This window comes from Protopterus annectens, chromosome 13.part0 (assembly GCF_019279795.1).
Source record: "Protopterus annectens isolate FY-2018-M chromosome 13.part0, PAN1.0, whole genome shotgun sequence".
Lineage (NCBI taxonomy): Eukaryota > Metazoa > Chordata > Ceratodontiformes > Protopteridae > Protopterus > Protopterus annectens.
In genome coordinates this window covers 511,534,226-511,555,499 of record NC_056747.1, presented here as the reverse complement: position 1 = coordinate 511,555,499, position 21,274 = coordinate 511,534,226, and positions in this window count along the sequence as shown.

Here is a 21,274-nt window from a genome sequence, read left to right as displayed (position 1 = left end):
TCTCTGGTATAGAAAAACATTCAGATTTTCTCTGTGTGCTCGGACCTCTAATTCAACCATTTTTTGAAACATCTTTTCTTGAACAGTCTCATAGTCAGCCAGCCTTTTCTTCATTTCAGCAACTGAGTTTTTGCAGTTTTAGCAGCTCATGTGAATATCTGTTTAAAGCTTTTTCCATTTTTTCCAGCCTTGTATTATTTGAGTTGATATACTCATTCAGTGTTTCATTTATTTTAATCGTCTCTTAGCACATTTGACTTTTTCTGCTAGATTACCGGAAGCCATATCTTGCAACAAAGTTGGAGCTTCATCTGCTTTTTGCTGAACAGTTGCAGAATTCTTCCCAGTCTGTGTTCTCTTTACCATTCTAGATGATGTTATTTCAGGCTCTGGTTTCTTCTTAGCTGGCATACATGCAGTATACTTAATAGCCAGTAAATTAATTTACTAAAAGTGACAGAGTTGCTGGTCCTTATCTTTCAGTTTCTTTTTTCACACTGGGACAGCTTAAGTTAAGTTGTTAATCACAGTGGCGGCTGGTGACTTCAAATCAAAGGGGGGCTGCAGGAGACAGCTGAATTGGTGGGGTCAATGGGAATGGGTGTGGCCAACTAGAAAGGGGAGGAGCTATGCTCAAAACCACAAAAACTGTAACTTTAATTAAATACACTGCCCTGGGTGCCAAACCATCATTATGAGAGTCCAATCAAGAAAAAAGGAAAGTGTAGAAGAAAAAAATATTTAAATCCATTGGCTGCATGGCAGGTTACTTAATATCTAGATGGAAACAAAAAGGTTGTGAGGTATGAAAAAATAAATTACTTTTTAAATACATTACTGGAATGCTAGTCAAAATCAAGTATAAGAAAAACAAGCAGCACTCAACTCAAACCACTTCTCCTTGCACTTGTTGTGTCTTTCGGCTTTTCCCGGTTAGGGGTTGCCACAGCAAAACTCCGGTTCACTAATGATTGGCAGTAGATTTTTACATGCCGAGTTGCCAGCTCTGATGCACAACCTTCAACGAAGGTACGCCCATTCATGCATATCTCCACAGAGAAGACGCTATAGCTGAGAATCGAACCGGACAACGTCTTATATTCAGCTTTATTAAAGTACCAAGTAACATGCTGAAAGTAGCAATCTCTGTGATACCCCCACTTGTAAAAATGTTTCTTATCCAAGAAAGACCTGCTGCCTGACAACTATCTACTTGTTTCATGGGGAAAACATGATCAAAGTAAAAAATGAAAAGCAAACAGGAAACAAGTTCAACATACATTGCTTAAAAGATTACTGCACAGGATATGGACCACACATGATAGACTGGCATTCTGTTTAGTTTGCAGGTAAAGCCTTTAATGAGCTCTTAAAATAATGTAATCCTGTCCTTTATTACAAATACTGTCATATACATTTCAATACCCAAGGCTTATATGTTATCTAGTTATGTAAGTATTTTCTGCATGGCAACAACAGAAAGGCTTTCAATGTTGGCAACTCATTAATAGTATGCTTATTAAAACTTACTTGCATCTTACAATCTCAGACAAGCTTACCAGATGGTCGTTAAAGCATTGCTACTTAAACACAGAGCAACAGGCACTTTCTGAATAATAATAAGCATAAATCAAAAGTATAAAAATATAACAGAAACCAGAACATTTTGCAAAATCAAGGACAGATGAAAAGCCATTGTAGTACTTGTGTCTACCTTGGATGGGGGGATAGTCTGCACATTTACATTGCATAACTGCTCCTTGCCTTGCTTGGACACATCCAGAGTCACTACATGGTGGAGTGGGGTGCAACAAGTATGTCACGATTTGAAATGTCTCTGGCTGACTGCGATGGCCCTGACACATTTGTCATACCTCTCAACCTCAGAGCAAGAAATCTGGACAAAGCCATACATAGAAGTGGGACAAAGGCCCAAAAATAAGGACAATTTTTAAATATTGCTCTTATAAACTTAGAAAGATAATAGAATAGTAGGTCTTATATTAGTATGAATTTTCTGAAGGGTATGAAATCTGAAACTGAAATGTCTGTCATTATTTTCTAACTTCAGTCTTTAATGATTTGCCACTAATTTGCCAAAAAACACAATTTTATGAAAAATGGACCAAAAATGTGATTCAAAAATATAAAATAGCCACACAATACAGCTGGGAACCTGTCAAAGAAAGGACACTTTTTAATATTAATACTGCTAACTTAAGCAGCTGTCAAAATAAAAGAATCTACATGCATTTCTGAAATAAAAGCAATCTATAACTGATTATTACAGTTATTTATTAATTGTAAACCCTCCATGTTTTCTTCCAAAATTGCCATTTTGCAGAGGGATTATTAGGGGAAGAGCAACATTTTGAACCAAAATTGGGGACAGTTGAGAGGTTTGGTTATGCCTAATTTTATAAAGCAATTTATTTGCATGTACCTCTCAACCTGTTAATGCAGGAAATCTGGAAAAGGCCAAATATATGGGGGGAACATATAAACAGTACTAAAAATTGCTCTTGTATAAACTGAGACAATTGATAGAATAACAGGTCTTGCTTTAGCATGCATTTTTATGAAGGTTATGAAGTCTGAAACTCAGCGTCTTTCATTATTTAGTGACTTCATTCCTAAACGATTTGACAGAAAACCACAAATTGTATGAGGAATAAACCAAAAATAACAAGCAAAAATCTCTTCATTCTGCAAAAACATGGACAGTTGAGAGGTATAGTTCAGCCGGGGCTGTCTGAGTTTGCTGCCCTTCCCCCCCTCACAAAATCATGGTCAAATGGAGCTTCCCCCCCTACAGCCATTCCAATGAACCATTACTTGGCTATTTCACCCCATTTACCATAAACACTAACCGGGAAAAGCCAAAAAATAAAAAACATAAACACTAATGTTACTATCTGCTTTACTTCTGTGATGATTTGGACTTCATTTGAAAGTTTTGGTTTGCATTTTACAGCGCAAACACTAATAGATATCATATCTGCTAAACAAAGCAATGCAGTCTCACAATGAAAACAGACTTACCATTAAAACTTCTCTGCCCTTGAAAACTCGCATTCACTGAAACAGCATTGAAACCCACATTCAAAGAAAATGCATTTTGCCAGTGGCAGATTAACTTTGGGTTTGGGCTGTTTTCAAATCACAGGCCCCTTGCACATGAAACATACAGATGCTCTTTCATACACCTTCCTGATTGTATTAAATTATATTCCTTGTACAATACAGTACAGTTTTAGAGGGCGTTTTAAATTTATTGTTTTGAAATTTTTCCAGTAAACAATGAAACAAAATGCATGCACCAGTGATGACAAAACTGCCCAATTCAGAACATTTCCATCATAAAAGTCTACTCAAACTTCTACAGTCCACCAGTATCAGTACATATGCACAATCTCTGAAGAAGTAAAAGTCATCTAAATAATTCCATATTAAAGAGATCTGTAACTAATGAAGAGGTTGCTGCTAGCAAACAACTTTGTATTTCATTGTTTCATCTACAATTAAAGTGCCTGTTACCTTTGAGGAATAAATTGCCTATCTTACACTACAAAAAATAATAAGCTAGCAATATTGCAATAGGGAATGGATGGCAAACTGATAACAGGTTCATAGTTACTAGGTATCTTCACCAAAAAGGAGTGCAGCATCCAGCCCCTTTGCAACACAGTATCAGCAACGCATCTATCTACTGTGGGAGTAGAACCCACAGCCTTCTGCATCAAACACAAGTATACTACCTGTTGTGCTATTAACAAGGCAAACAGACTCAGCATAAGCAGCACTAAACTTTTTCTCCCCTGCAGCTCTCAGCTCCTTGTGAAATCTACTCACTCAGCTGTATCTCTGAACTTTGCAGCACAAAGAAATCTGGAAAAAGCCAAAGTTTATTGTGGGGGGAACAAAAGCCCAAAAACCAGGGACACATTTTAAGCATTGCTTGTATAATGTTGGAAAGTTGCTAGAATAAAATGCTGTGTTACCACCATACATTTCACTGCCATGCCTTAAACCCAGGACCCTGTGCAAAACAGTCAGAGCAACATACCACTATGCCAAATCAGCTGTTCTGTGAAAGAGGAAGACGGAAACTTAAATAGCTACCATTTAGTGAATTAATTTCTCACCATAGCACAGCTGACAACCTCTTAGCACAAAACACCTGAACAAAGCCAATAATGGATGAATACAGCCCCCAAACATTCAGTGAATTCAGTTCTTACCATAGCTCTCAACCTTAGCACAAAAAAAACTAGATGAAGCTAATAATGGGTGAATACAGTACCAAAAATAGGAACAAATTTCAAATATCCATCTTATAAACTTAGAAAATTGCTAGAATAAAAGCTTTTGTGTTACCATGCACTTTCTGAAGAATTTGAAGTCTGATATTCAATGAGTGTCATTTTTAACATTTGTTAACCAGGAAGGTCTGACTTGGAACAAAAGCTAATTTTTAGCAGAGGCCCAGAGAGAAACACTCCAGACAGACATGTCTTTGTAAGATGGGAAGACACTAGAGGAAACAAATACAGGGAGGGCATACAGACTCCACAGAGAAGGTAAGGCACCACAGCCAAGAACCAACCCAGAGAACCTGTAGCTGTTAGGCAGCAATGCTACCACTGCACCAATGCACTACTGGCTTTGCAAAGACACAAAAATACAGAAACCACAGATTTTATGAGGAAGAGGAATACTACCTATGTGGTAATTTGTGGGCACTTTGTTTTTGCCAAAGGGGATGACTATACACTTTTTGGTGTTTAGCTTGAGGCCATGGCTCTGGCACCAGTTGTCTGTTTCTATGAGGCCCTTTTAGGGGATGCTTGTGTCGGCTGGAGAGTCGATTATGGCGCCCAGTTTGCAGTCATCTACAAACTTAGTCAGCCACAGTCCTTCCGTGTTGGCCTGTACCTCCGAGAAATATATACCGAACAAGAGAGGTCCCAGGACTGAGCCTTGTGGGATGCCACTTGTAACTGGTTTGGAGTCTGACATGACTCCAGCAATTCTAACCATGTGGGTTCTGTCCTTGAGCCAGTTTGCAACCCATCTAGTGACATAGGGGTTTATATTTAAGCTGGTGAGCTTATCTATAATGCCCAAGTGGGGTATTGTATCGAATGCTTTTGGGAGGTCCAGGTAGGCTGTGTGGACCACCTTCCCCTCATCAATGGCCTTGGTGACTGTTTCAAAGAAATCAACCAGGTTTAAGAGGCAGGATCTGCCCTTAACAAAGCCGAACTGGGTAGGATCCAGTGTCTGTAGGTCCCCAATATCTTTATTTATGAGGTCCATGATGATCCTTTCCATAGCTTTGCAGACCAAGCTAGTCAGGCTTATGGGGCAATAGTTTCCAGGATCCATTGAGGCACCGCCTTTGTGGAGAGGGACCACTGTTGCTGTACGCCACTCTTTGGGTACATATCCTGTAGTAAGGCTGAGATTGAACAGTAGTTTTATGTTTGGGTTTAGCTCTTCTTGGAGTTCATGTAGGACGCAGCCCGGGACACCGTCTGGTCCCATTGATGCTGTGTTTTTTGCTTTGGAGGGGGCGGCTCTTACCTGAGCATCTGAGATGTCAGGGGGGCAGCACTCTGCTGGGATAGATATTTGCCCTTTTAGTGGGGGGGGGGGTTTGCGCTGAACCTGGCAGCTAGGATGTTGGCAATGTCTGTGGGTTCTATTTATTTTTTGTCATTTTGGAGTAATTCTGAGCATATCTGGGAATTCCCACCCAGGTTCCTAACATAACTAAAGAAAGCCTTGTGATTATCCTTAGTGTCCTGTGCAATTTTTCTCTCGAAGCTGGCCTTAGACGATTTTATGAGTGCCCGTAGTTTTTTGCTAATACTGATCAGAGATGCCTTCCCTTTTTGGGATTTTGCTCTATCATGTAGTAGCTTCCTCCTTCTATTGTATAGTTTGTTTATGGCTGGGGTCCACCAGACAAGACGTCTGCCTTTGGAGGATTGGGTCTTGGTTTTATTTGGGATTGCATGATCCATGCATTCCTGAAGGTGTTCATAGAATGCGTTTATAAAGGATTCTGTGTTCTGGGCCGTATTTTCCACAGGATTGGGGGCTTTGAAGGATTCCACCTCGGTTTTGAGGAGTGTGAAATTTGCTTTAGAGAAGTTTTTCACTGTGGTTTTCTGGGCGGGGTGGGGTCGGGATGTGAATATCCAGTGAGATTAGTTTATGGTCTGATCTTACCAGTGAGGGATACACTTCTGGTCTGGAGCATAGAGTCCCCATGTTGGTGATGATCAGGTCCAGTATGTTTTCCCCTCTTGTGGGAGTGGTAACAAGTTGTTCCATAGCATTTGAGTTTATAAATTCTAGGAACCTTTGGGCTAGGGTGTTGGAGCTAGAGTAATGCTCCCAGTCTATGTTTGGGTAGTTGAAGTCGCCCAATAGAATGGTGTTTGGAGAGACCTTCATATTTTCCAGTGTTCTCAGGAAGGCCGAGTGGGGTTCCTGGGTTTGGGAGGGTGGTCTGTAGCAGGCTATAAACTGGAAGGCAGTTTTACCCACTGTTAGTTGCACATGGATAGTCTCTGATGCTTCGTGCTGTGCCACCAACCTGGAGGTGTGGGTATCTTTGATGAATATTGATACTCCCCCTCCTTTTGTGGTTCGGTCCAAGTTTTGGGGCCGAAAAGCATGGTATGAGGTATAAGCTGGTAGTGCTGGGATGCTCTCAGGAGCCTTGAACCAGGTTTGTGTTACTGCACAGATATCTATGTTCTCCATGCTAAGGAGAGTTTCGAGTGCATGCATCTTGAGGTTTAGACTTCTGGCGTTGAGTAGCATTACTCTTAGTTTCTTATCCCTTGTGATACCTATGGAGGCGGGTTTGTCTTTTGAGCCTTGCCTAAAAAAGGCACTATGGGGGAAGCAAGAGCCTTTGCCAATATCCAAAAGCCCAGAGGTGACAGGTGCAAGCTGTCCCTAGCGAAGCATTATGGCTTGTCAAGCATGTCATCCCAGGCTGACCGGCATTGGATCCCCTTTGAATGACACCAATACTTAAGCCAATTGTTGAAATTGATCATCTTGTCTTCATATTGTGGCATCATTCTTGGTGAGGGTAAGATGCTACTCAAGGTCAGGGTCATACCGGCCTGGGCTACATGTTCAGAGAGCTCCTCTGTGTCTCTTTTCACGTAGTCCAAGGAGGTACATCTCAGGTCATTCACACCAGCATGGACAATGACCGAGTCATATTTGTACTTGCCTTGGAGTGACCTGAGTGCTTGTGTTATGTGGCGGATCCTAACACCCGACAGGCAGCTCACCATAACCTTCTCCTTGTTCAGCCTGGTGAGCGGGACGTCAGTGTGCCTGATGATAGAGTCACCTATTACAAGTGTATCAGGTGTGTTGTTTAGCCTTAAGGGCTGTGACTGTTCGGCACACTGGCTTTGTGAGCTATGTGTTGCACGTGTTTTGTTTTGGGGTAGCGGTTGCTTGGGTGTCTGCTTTGGAGGTTTCTGCTGCTTAGGCAGATTTTTATTTAGAGCCTCCAAGTATTTTTTTGTGTGTTTATGTGTTTGGTTTGCTGTTGTGGTAGGTCTATGTGAGACTGGAATTGTGGTGAGAGTACAAACAGAGTGCCTCACTGACCCTCTTCAAGCGCAACCTTGATAAGTGGATGGGAAACCACAAATTTGTCTCAGGGGTTCCAGCTGTTTCCCTCATTGACAAGGGTGACAGGTGCTCACTGAGGTTTCTTTTTTGGGGTAAACTCTTGGCTAAGCTTGTAAGGACCCCAAGGCCATTAGCCTAGTAACCTCCTATGATCCTATGTACCTATGAAGGGAATAGTTACCGGCCTAAAAGTAAATGTATTTCAGGATGACAGGCAACATATATATACAGTTAATCAAGCATATCTTTCTAGTTCCTTTTTGACTTCGTGCCTATTGATTATCAAGCCATTCCAAAATGGACTCAGATCATTTGCTGCTCTGTATGAGGGACTAGACCCAGGTATCATATGGGATTAGAGACACCCAAAACAGCCATCATACAAGTAGCCATGGGTGTTGCTTGCACCCTTTACAGCATCTTGACAATTGATTGTGCTATCATAGCCCTAATTCTACCCCTGGGGGGGCAAGTGACCTGGATCACTGTGGAAACCCACTATGCATTCCCTCTTGAGAGATTTTTAAAGTCTACCTCCAAACAACACCATGTTGTGGCAAAACCCCATCTTCCCAGAATGCTCTATGTGATTCCACCCTTCCCACATGGAATTGTGGCAGCTTGTATCTCTGTTGTGTCCCTCCATCCCTCCCAGAATGGGTCTGCCCGCCTTCCTCTACCAGTGCTGATATAAGCCTGAGCCGCTAATTGTTGGGTCACCTGGGCCATAATCAGGGCTTTATCCCTCTATGCTACCAGTGCTTAAGCTGACCAGACCTGATCTACAACAAGTATAACAAGGTCTCTAGTGCACAACAGATGGACTCCTTAGCATCAGACATATTCCTGGATGTCATCAGAGGTCTTGACAGTTGTCAGATTAGAGGCTGAAAACAAAGTTAAAAAATGAGGGAACCCAGGAAATGTATATATGTGGAGAAGCACATAAGCACAGTTGTAGAACTCAGTGATTATAATGAAAGGCAGAAAAAATAATGACCAATGTGGTAGCAAAGGGTCAGTGCTTGAAATGGTCGTCATCAGAATACATATTTTTGAAGCTGTGGCTCTGTAACTGAAGGCTACTGTTTACCAATGATATTAATCTAGGACTGACAGAGAATATAGGGAAGCAATTGCAGTCTGAGTTCAAGTTTGTTAAATGGCCAGAGATGTGGAAGCTGAGTTTCAATGTTAAGAAATACAATGTTTGGTGCCACGAAAGAAAGAAATAATCTGATGAAAAAATCAAATACTATGACTCATGTGAGATCATGTAGGAAGGTACAAAGGCTAACTGAATCCCAAAGTTCATTACTGAGATGTGGTTTCACCCAGTAAAAAGTAACACTGCCATTTTACAAGGTTCTGATGCTACCTCACCAGCACTATCGTGAGGAGGTCTTGCAGCCATACCATAAAAGGAAGGCACAGTGTACTTTACAGCACCTGACAACAAAGATGATACAGGAAATGGTGAGACTGGTGCATGAAAAAAAGATTCCTGGGGTCATTCAGACTTGAGAATAGTAAAGTGGAGAGGGCAGACATATGGTAATCCAAACACCTTTGTTAGTTAAAAGAATGGTAGAATGGAGCTGGTAAAGCCAAAAGAAGAAGAAATAGAAAATGGCATTAGTGGGAGTCACGGGATGCCAGGTCCTGGACTAATGTGAGGCAGCATCATTTCCTGAGAAGGCTGCAGACCATCTGAAATACTTTCCCAAATAAGGTGTACCGACCTTCAAGTGGGGATGTAATCCACATGTTAAAAGGGAGGGTAAAGATGAGGAGGAGGGGTGGCACAAGCACGTTTTCTGAGGAGAGACAAACCAGACATCTGCTCAATGGGTTTAATTAGTACATCTGACTAAATTTGACAGCTATTAGCTTTCTTCTGCTAGAATGTTATTGGTTTGTATAACAGCATGTTACATAACTCCAGAAATACCACGTTTGTTCTGTGTTGCAAGGATTCAGCAGCCCTAGTACACACACACACACACACACACACACACACACACACACACACACACACACACGCACACGCGCGTGTGTGCGCACGTACATACACACACACACCCTTTGTCCCTCTTACCTTCATAGCTGTCCACGATCCAAGTAGATCCCATCCCTTCATTCATAGACCATTACATCCCATAGCTGGCATGTTCAGTAGATCCCATCCCTTACATCCCATAGCTGGCGAGTTCGAGCACATTCCCGCGAGATCTGGAGCACATCCACCACGCGCGCAAGATCCCCGATGAGACTCCAGCCTGCCGACGTTGCAGTCCGGGTACGATCTGTTCCCAGTGACAGTCTATGCAGTTTAAAACTGCATAGACTTCTGGGAGCTCGGTTCTTCATGTTTCCCAGTCCAAACTGCTGCTGAGACAGTCTGCACATGCTCCAGACTGTCTCAGCAGCAGTCCGGACTAGTGCACATGAACGAAAGTGCGCGATTTTTAAATTTTTTTTTTTTTTTTTATCTTTTCTTTTTCTTTTTATTTCTTTACTTTTCTTTTTCTTTTTTTTATTTTACAGTTGAGGGAGCTGCAGTCCGGAAGTCCAATAGCACGGGCCACCCCTGGTTAATCAGCGTGCAGCCATCTTGGAAATTCAAACCATTGTGGAACATTTTCAGACAGTTTCAATTCTTTTCAAGATATAAAATGAATGAAGATAAAATTGCAGTTATGGTAGCTAAGGATGTGTAGGAGGAGACTAAACAAAAGATAATACAACAACTGAGAAACTGGAAGCTCTTGTTTACAGATAAGGATAGCAAAATACAATCAGTGACTGTTTTTTAGTTCCTTTAGTTTTATATACAGATCAGATATATTTTTATCAACTAGAAGAGAAATTGTGGACAATAATTAATAAAGGGTTGAAAGAGTTTATCTGGGAGGGAAAGAGGGCAAGGGTGAAGTGGTATAGAACAAGGTGATTTAGGATTACTGGATTTGACGGGATATTTTAGAGGTACACACTTAAGGCTCATAGATAACAGAAGCAGAAAATTATAATTCAAAGTGGAAAATGGATGATGATGAAATTGGGGGGGAGGTTAAAGAAACAAGGATAAAGTGGGATTTGGATGCAGAAGCTTAAGGAGAATAACAGCCATACAGGGTTTTATATTCATAAAGTAGCAGACAGTATTCTAATATCTAAGCCAACATGAAAATGGATAAAAGAAAGTTTGCCAGTAGGGATGACTGCTATTAGGGGTACAGAGAATACGCAAGAGGGGTTGGAATTTACTGAAGAAAACTGGCAAAGGAACAAAGATATTGATAGCAAATAACTAGAGAGGGAAAGATAATAGAATGGGAAGAGGACCAGAAGACATTTGGACTGCAGGCTAGAGACTGCCTTACCGATAATGGATTGATATCAGAGAATAGTCTAAGAGAGAGGGTTAATGGAATTCTAAGGAAATACTGCTCTGGTAGAGGTTTTAGTTGAATCTAAAACAGAAACTACAGTTAAAATAGATAATTAGTATGGCATATAAAATATTGCATGATAACTATAGTAATCAACGGTGGTGCAGCGGTAGCATTGTTGCCTCACAGCAAGAGGTTCTCCCATTCGATTCTCGGCTGGAGTGCAGGGAGTGCCTTCTGTGTGGAGTCTGCATGTCCTCCCCATGGTTAGTGACATGTAGGAGGACATCGTGATCATAATGACAAAATGAGAGAGTTTTGAAAGCTGTCCAGTAAAGGCAATTTCAGAATAAAGGTATCCATATTTGAAAGTAACAAGGATTTTTCTGTTTATAGTGGTCAACTAAATGTCAAGTCCAACAGAAATGATATTATCCAACTATTCGGTGCTGGTAAAACATATGAACCTCACAAGGAAACTGTCACAATTCTGGAAAAATGAATTACTAATGCCTTTCCACCTACCACTAACACATATACAGATAAATAATAAATGGCCCCCTTAATGTCATTTTTCCACTTCATTTCACCCCTATTTCTTCTAGGTTCATCTAGAAACTTCAAGAAACTCAAACCTCCCTTACCTTCTACTGGTCACCTACTACCAACTCACAGATGTTGCTATGGTATACTTCATTACTAAACTTCTGAGTCACTCCATACATGACATCTAAATTCCCAGGCTTTAGAAAATTAGCCATAATAATGTACTCCTGCAATAAGGTGGACCCAGTTGCACCTAAATATTTTTCAAAGTTGTTTTACTCTTTTCTTTATCTAAACTTTAAACAGAAGTCCGTAGAGATCCAGCTTCTCAGCAACTAACAAATCACACGATTCTGTTAATATCTCAAAATGTTTTTATCCAGATTATGGGAAAGAAACCTCCTTACCCAATTCACGTGTAACCTGGGCAATTGGATGGGGAACAGAAAATTCATCCCTGGTTTGCCACCTATGTCTCTAATGGACACAGGCAGCCTGTAAGTGGTTCATCTCCCAGGCCCTAGCTTATAAATGTTTCATCTCCCAAGTACCTGTTTACAATTATCAAGGGTATCAGAACTTGTCAGAGATTTTGGATGGATGGCTAGGCTTAAAAAAGCCCTTGTGGTTGTTAGCCTAGTAAACACCTACTGAACCTTTGAACCTACATGTTTTAATTAATAATCAGTGAAGCAAGGACTCTAAGGCAAGTCTGTTAATGTACTAAGTTTGCATTTATCTGGATAAAAAAATACAGTATCTTATTACAGAAACTCAGCAACTGTGGCCTATCCAAGCAATCTATATACTGGTATGCTACTTAGCATCATTGTATCATTATGATTCTTTAGCTGATTAAACAATTCTTCATTATCTTATCTACTGGACTTTACATTAACTTAAATAGAAGGGACAGTCACTATGTATGTCAAAGTCCTCTTTTTTTACTGCTTCAAGTTTTGATTTCCTAATACCACTCTCTGCTGTGGGTGGGAGTGGGGATACATATCTGAACTTCTCCTTTTTGTCTATTTTTATATAACTTTTGGCACACCTATCATGCAAAATGTAAAAAAAAAAGTAGAAAAGGTATTCATTAAGTAAATACAATGTATATTATGCTCTGCAGAGTACATAGGAGACGACAAGTCTCATAGAAAGCCTACTAATAACTGGAAGGCAGCTCTACTTAGTGGGTAATTTGGGGGCTGTATCACTTTTTATTCTTGCCTTCATTTAATTCACAGTAATTAAGGGTTTGCATTAATTTGTTTTGAGCTATGTGACCTAGCATGCATAAACAAAAAAAACAAAATGAAAATCTAGAACACTGTAAAAGTATTGTTTGTTTGGATTTTAAAATGTGTGCATCTAAAATGATAGAGCAATACTTCTAAACTGGGTACAAATTCTTTATTCGTTAAATTTTCCTTATTTTACTGCAGCTGTTCTCTCAGTTAATGACACTAATCTTGACACAAATGGAAGCTAAAAAGATTTTAAAACACCTGGATAGCTTTTTTAAAAACAAGAAACATCTTAATCACTTATGACAAAGGCAATCATAGATTTATATAAATTTAAACAAACCATATTGGCATAATCTTAGTTGCAAGCATTATAAATCACAAACCATATTGACATAATCTTACTTGCAAACATTATACATGACTTAAAAATCAACCAAACTATTGTCAATCAAACATTATATAGCGCATTCATATCCTGGCTTATTTTAAAACTCATTCATCCCCTGTATGCATTGTTCTCACAATTCCCATTTTTTTTCTAAATCATTTGCTCCCACCCATTTCTAAAGACCCCAATTCCAGTTGCTTTATCTCTGTTACTATATTCACTACTTCTAGTACAGTTGGTTTAGACTTAATTTTGCTCACCCAGTATCTCTATAGTCTGCAGTAAATTTTTAAAGTTTACCAACTTATTACCCTCCCAAAAAATATGTTCCAAATTATCTTTCTTCCCATCACACCTCCATTTGTTGTTCACCTGAGGAAAAATTATGTAGTCTACTTGGGGTATAAAAGTACCTATGTAAACATTAACTCATTACAGCCGAGTGACTCCTCCAAGTGCAGCTGCAGTTACCTCCTACTGTGCCTCTAGACATCAAATATTGCTTGTTCATATTTGCATTAATTCCGAAACCATGCTACAAACAAGGTATCAGAATATTTTATTTTGATGCATATATGATGGCAAACACAGCTGTGTTGATATTTGACCAATGTCAGTGAGTATTTGTTAAAACTGTAAAGTGATAACTTTGTTTTTAAAGGCTCAAGCCACGCCCACTGGGAGTTAAAGGTACAAACTCAAAAGAGCTGTACTGGAGGGAATGAGTTTAGCAAAAATCATAAATCTTCTAGATTTTGTTGCATATTTGGTAGATATGCATATACCCCCCCCCCCATTGTTTGTTTGTGAATTGCTTAGCCAATTTATTTTCCCAATCCTTTCTAACCTCCTCTGGTTGATTCTTATAGTTATCAAGCAATATTTTATATGCAAATTATTCCTTTTTAACAGCAGCTTCTGTTATAGATTCTACTAAAAACTCTACCAATGTTGGCCTTTTATTTAGGACCCCACTATTTCTCTTTGCTTATACTCTGAAATCAATCATTGAAAGGGAACGCAATCTCTAGCCTGCAGTCCAAATAAGTTCTTGTCCTCTACCCATTCTATTACATTTCCCTTTCTAATTATTTTCTCCCAATACCTTGGTTCTTGCCAGTTTTGTTATTCTCCTTAAAACATCCCCATCCAAAATCTCAGTCTCTCAGTGTTTCCTCAGCATCCCTTGTTTCATCATCAACCTTTCCAACTTTGAATTATAGGTTTCTGCTTGTGCTATGCATAGGAACCTTAATTGTTTAGTGCTGAAATACCCATTCAAATTGGGTAATCCCAGTCTACCTTGTTGTACTGGAAGAATCAGCTTATCCCACTTGACTCTTGCAGTCTTCCCCTCCCAAGTAAAATCCTTCAGCTCTTTACTGTTACCCACAACTTTTCTTCTGGTTGATAAAGATATGCCTGACCTATGTATAAGACTAAAGGATTATTTTAACTGGTTGTATCTTACTATCCATATCCATATACCAGAGCTTCCAATTTGTCAATTTTCATAATACCTTTTGTTTAGTCTATTCCCACATATACTTAGCTGCCACTTTGGAATCAGTTTTAATCCATACTCTTAGGTACTTCATTTGATCATGCTCCCATAAATATGGATATTGCTGAACCAATTCATGTGTGGGTACAAAATTTACAGCTACTGCCTTTGTTTTAGATTCATTAATTTTGTATCCCGAAAAGACTTGAAACTTTCTCAAAATGTTCCACAACACTGAAATGCCCTTTTCTGGTTTTATCAGATAAAGAATATCATCTGCAAACATTGCCAGCTTTTCCTGACTACCATACCAATTATATCCTTGAATTTGAGTCCCATATTTTCTTTGCCAATGGTTCTAAATATAATGCAAATAGCAAAGGGGAAAGAGGGCACCCCTGCCTGGTTCCTCTGCTCAATCAGGAATTATCAGAGAGGAACCCACCCAATTTAATTTTCACCGCTGATCCCTCATATAGCCTCCTAATCAGCCTTATAATTTTATCAGGGAATGCAAATGTTTCCATTGCCCTGCTCATAAAGTCCAAGGTTACTCTGGCAAATGCTTTCTCTGCATCATAACAGACCAACAACTCTGCTTCCCTCTGGATTATCAGTGTTCTGTTAATGTTGTCACATGTTAGCTTCCTCTCCACAAAACCACATTGATCCATATCTATTCATTTTGGTACCACTTCTGCCATACTTTTAGCCATTATAGATATAAACACATTGTAATCATGGTTTAGTATATTTCAATACTATATGAAGCTGGAGTTGATGGATCTTTGCCTGCTTTTGGTATTACAGCTACCACAGCTTTATTCCAGGATGTTGGTACTTCTCTTAAAATACTATTAAACAAAACCATCCATATCTTTATCAGTTTTTCCCTCCTAGCTTCCAAACTTCCACAGGAATACCATCTATTCCTGGGACTTTCCTGTGGATTGGTTATACATCATCATTTTTATCTCATCTCCTCCTATCCTGTTAGTAACTGAGCCTCATCTACCTCTAACATTGGCATGCTTAATTCTTCCATAAGTACTTCCATTTGCACCTTTTCTTGATTTCCATATGTCTCTGCTTTATACAGACTTTCATTGAATGTCAGATATTTCTAATACCTCTACAGGAACTTGTTATCTTCCTTGTTGTAGGCCCCCTGAGCTTGGCAACAGCCTGAGTCATTGTGCTAAAAGTTTGATAATAATTCTAGTGAACAAAAAACAGTTGCTTACAGCAATTTCTCTAATCCCTTATTTTCTGTTTAGCATTCTGCAATTGCTCCTCTTTTTGTTCTGTGAGATGTCCCCTATTCTGCAATACTTAATCATTTGCCAGTCCCTATAAATAATTATTGTTACTTCTTAACCATATCCCCCTTTCTTTTATTTCTACCCTACTCTTAAACTTGTAATTTTATCCCAGTCCCTAGCTATATTTTCAGAAGTAAATTTTACCTTCTCCAACAGCTCCTGAATAATGTCCACTACCTATGCCTTAAATTCCTCTCTTTTCAACAGATAGGTGGGAAAGTGCCAGTGTCCCATTTTTTTCATTAATCTGTGTTTTTTTGTTATCATTGGTGCATGATCTGCAATAGTTATTGGGTGTGCATCATGACTTTCATTAAATGCACATGTTCCTGTGAAATGTAAATTCTGTATAGCCTAGCCCCGTTTTTGTATCTTGGGGAATAATATGTAAATTCACTTCGAACTCCTAGTACCAAATTTACATCTTCCAAGCCAAATATTTTCATAACTTTCTTCAAAAATCTACCCTCTTTTGTTATATTTTTGCTTCTGGGCCTCCCCCACACACATCTTCACTGCTGCAATTCAGATTCCAGTTCCTACCTATAAGTAACATTCCTTGATGAAAGCTGATTATTTCTCCCAGAATTTTCTTAAGCTCCATTATAGCAGTTTTAGGTGGAATATAAATACATGCCAGTGTAATCCTCCCCCCTTGTCAATACCACCTTAGTACTACAAATCTACCATTATCTTTTTTATCCTCTTCTATCACTATTGGAGCTCCTCTTGCAATGAATACAAGTACTCCTATTTTCATTTGTCCCAAGGTATTCCATTGAATAACCATCCTGAAAACCTTTCTTAATCAAATTCACATGTTCACTTCTTTTCAAGTGTGTCTCCTGTAGCCTAGTTATTTGCACTTTATATTTTTAATATAGTTCACTACTCTCTTTTTTTGTATTTATCTGTGAGAGCATTGACATTTAGACATCACAGAGATCATTATGTTTAAAGGTTATTATTCCCACCTTTTGTGGGTAACAGCTTTTTTGTTAAATGTCTAGTTCCAGCTTTTATGTTACATGCATACACTGTCTGGCAGGTTGAATTGTTATACAGTTGTTTCTTGTCATATGCATTTGAGCCTATGACACACCTTACAAAACATTTGTTTTATTGAGAGCCCTCAAACAAACAAACAAAAAAACCCAAACAAACATACCCCAATATCCCCTAAAACCTGTTATCTCAATGCAAACATACACAACTGTGTTCATCTTCAAAAACTGAAGTTGTAACCTCCTAATAGGAACAATTGTCCCAAACACCCAGACAGCCACACTTACAAACTTGGTTTAACCTAAAAGAAAGGTTATCCGTGCTTAGACCCATGGTACAGCCTGTGCTTCCACCAAGTGCTGTCTGGTTTTCTCTTATCTTTATAGCTCTCCCAGATGGTAAAACACTTGGATGCTTTCAGAAAAGATTATCTCCTAGCCATTTCTCTTTAGCAGATTGTTTTCATGGTGACATGGGGACCAGATACAGAGTTGCTACTAAGCATACATTTATTTGCTAAAAAAAGCTTTATAATATTCAATGTTCTTTTTCATTTTTTGCTTACTCTTAAAATGTGTTACTAGATCAAGCTAAGGGCCTTAAACCAGTTATTCCCCTATGCAAGAATGAGAAAAAGTAAATCATTTTTTTTCTTTTTTTCATGCTCTTTTGATCAGACTTTTCTTCTGTTTTTACATTGCAATGTCTACACTTCTTAAAAGTGAACAAGGAGAAAGAGAGAAAAAGAAAGAAAGAAAAAAACAGGTGCACCTGTTTACATCAGTATCCCCATTACACTTAAAAATAACTGATAAAACCTTGCTTTATAGCATGCAAGGAAAATCATGCACAATAAGAACATTACTATTATGAAAGCAATTGTTTTGCTTATAGTAACTTTCTCCCTCCTCTTCCCCTCTTTTAAGTATTTTTCTGAATATTTATGTCATGAAATAGGACATATGCCTTAGAGTCCCCTACAAGTTTAACAAAGTCAAAAGAGTCCAATATTTCCAGATTTTCTTGTTTTGTCACATTTCACAAATATAATTAGGGTCTATATTATATAGTCAAATCTTTAGGTAATCGAATACCTAAAGCTTGCCACCAAAACACCGAAAGCTGTAAACATCAAACTGCTACTTCTGTGAATTCTTTCATAGGGAAAGAATTCACTTGGCTGAAGAAAAAGAGTTTAAAACCCTAATCAAGTGGTGGGCCGCTCCATGTGGGGGGCTATGCCCCCCACACCCCCTAACTAAATATACCAACTCTGAGATCAATCTACAGTGGAGAAAAGGGCAGATTTCTGATAACGGCCAAGCAAAATTCTTTCCCTATGAAAGAAGTTGCCGAAGTGGCCATTAGATGTTTACAGCTTTCGGTGTTTAGATGTTGACCTTTATGTATTCAATTACTTAAAGTTTTGATTACCTAATATAGACCCTATAATTATTGCTTTGTAATCCCACATTTTTCAATTTCCAAGTTTCTGTTTTTATTCCTGCTCATCTTCTTCTTCTTCTTTCAGCTTTTCCTGGTTAGGGTTCACCACAGCGGATCACCTGTCTGCTCATGATTGGCAGTAGAGATTTTTTAAGGTAGTGCATTGCCAGCCCAGCACCCAACCTTCCACGGAAGGTGCACACACACACACACACACACACACACACACACACACTCATGCCTAAGGCCAATTTAGAGTGTCCAATCCACCTACAGCATGTCTTTGGGATGTGGGAGGAAAACCGGAGCACTGGGAGGAAACCCGCACAACCACACGAAGGACATGCAGACTCCACACATAAGGCACCCCAGCCGAGGATCAAATCGAAGAACCTCTTGCTGTGAGGTGACAACGCTAACCACTGCACCACCGAGGCCACCCTTTTTATACCTGTTCATCTCCAACTCCTAAATCCTGCCTGTACTTCATTTCCAATGTACTCTTGATTCTTCTAGTCAACTCTTGTGCTTTTTTCCTTCTCTCAATCATTTTCCATTGAAACATTGGAAAAGGTTTCACTGGCATGGTCTCTCTGTGGTCTTTATTACCAAAAGAACAAGCAGAATCTCTTATTTCACAGCTCACTTTTTGTTGGGCAATCTTTTGTCTTTCCTCCTTAGCATGTACTGCATCAAAAAATTATTTTCTCCCTGCAGGAAAGAATATTTTGAAGATATTTGGGTACAACAGTTTGAATCTTATGCCTGCTTTTTGACATTCACTGAATAGTGGAATAAACTTAATTATCTTCTGCCTGGTGTACAGTGAGTAATCATTTTCCACAAACACTCTGCTGTCTCCCACTTTTACTACTTTGTCCTTCTGTCAAAGTTTTGTCAGAATCAACTCATCTTGCTGGTAGGATTGCATCTTTGGTATTAAAGGTCTAGGTTGCTTTCTCATAGCCAGGTTTGGAGCATACACATGATGTGAACTTTCAATTAACAACTTCTGCTGTGGAATACCAGGCCAGTTGCTTATTTGTGCTTCCATAAAATGAATACTGTCTGTTCCTTCCAGCTCCTCTGGTAAAACAGAAAAATCTCAGGTTTTCCTTACATGCTCTGTCCTCTAATTCTATTATATTTTGAAACATCTCTTCTTGAATAGTCTCATATTCAACCAGCCTTTCCTTCATTTTGACCTCTAACTTTTGTAGTTTTATCACATAATCTGTTTAAAGCTTCTTCCTTCTTTTCCAGACTTTTGTTATTTGAGTTGATATACTCCATTAGTGTTTCATTTATTTTAATCGGGTATGTGTGCACTTGTCTTATACTTTCCTCTAGGCTGCTGGAAGTCATGTCTGGAGCATGCATTGCTATTTGCTGAACAGCTGTAGTATTCTTCTTAGTCAGTGTTTGTTTCTTTCCCTCACATTTTGTAGCTGATTTTCTATTAGGGCCTCTGTAATTCTTTTTTTTCCTGGCATCCAGGCAATGCACTTACTAGCCAGTTATTGAAATTTACCCAGAAGTATAAGTCCACTGGCTTTCTCTGCTGGGTTTCTGTTTTCAAACTGGAAGAGCTAGAATTAAGCTGTTACTCAATGTATAGCCAGCTTGGAAGTTACCTGGATAGGTTTAACAGTCTTTAAAATGCATTTAATTTTTTCAGAAAACAAAAAACAATTCAGCATTGAGCAGTATTTTAAACCTCAATGATACTAAATGTTTCACTTTTTTAAATGTAAGGAAAATATGTCATATAGCAACTACAAATCTAGAATCTTTCTAAACTTGTCATTTTAATAATTTTAACAGTTTAGATTATACTGAAATGTTAAGACAGAAATTTGAGATTACTAATAGACGTAGATTAAATCCTAAACATATATATATATTTCTAATTGGAGTCTAGCAATACTGAAAACAGAAAACAAAAATTCACTTTAGGTTAATGATGGAAGAAATGGATTGTGTGGTAGAACTGGGGTAGTTTGAATGGAAAGTGGTCAGGAATAAGGGTGCAGTGATGCTGTTTGCCCAATGAGTAGGGAAAATAGAAAACATTATGAAAGAGTATTTTGGAGGGCATAGTGACTGACGTATGGACTATGATCAGACTATATATGAACTCAGTGGTAGTGGTTACAATGGATGAAGCACAGCACATGCAGCCAATGAACCTGTTAAACATCAGATGTGAGAGATTATGGATAAGGCAGATGTAATACTAAATTTACTCAAAATGATTCAGCAACACAATTAGCAAAATATAAGGCAATAAAGCAAAATAAAGCATTCTAGTCATTTCAGAATGTAAGAAGATGGAGTTCAAGGAATGTGGCAGAGTGAACAGGATTTCAAAAGATTCCTTGTGGAGAGCAGCTGTGAAATGACTGTTATTGCTAGACTCATAAGGCAAATATGGCAACCATAAACCAAAACTGATAAAATTCTCAACAATTTTTTCTTTTTTGTGAAAAGAACAGGTATTGTGGAATTTGTGGAAACCAAGTAGAAAACTATTAGGAATAAGAGACCTGCATTTGTAGACCATGATCACCCTGAGGTGACTAGGAAACACTGCTTATGATTCCTAGAAGTGAAAGAGTATGAATGAGAAAATTAAGATCTAAAATTGTCATTCCTTGGTATTTTACAGATGTTCTTGAAAACCAAAGTGCTGGCCTCAGACAGTCCAAATGAAGCAACTGGGAAAATAAATGAATTGCCATAAA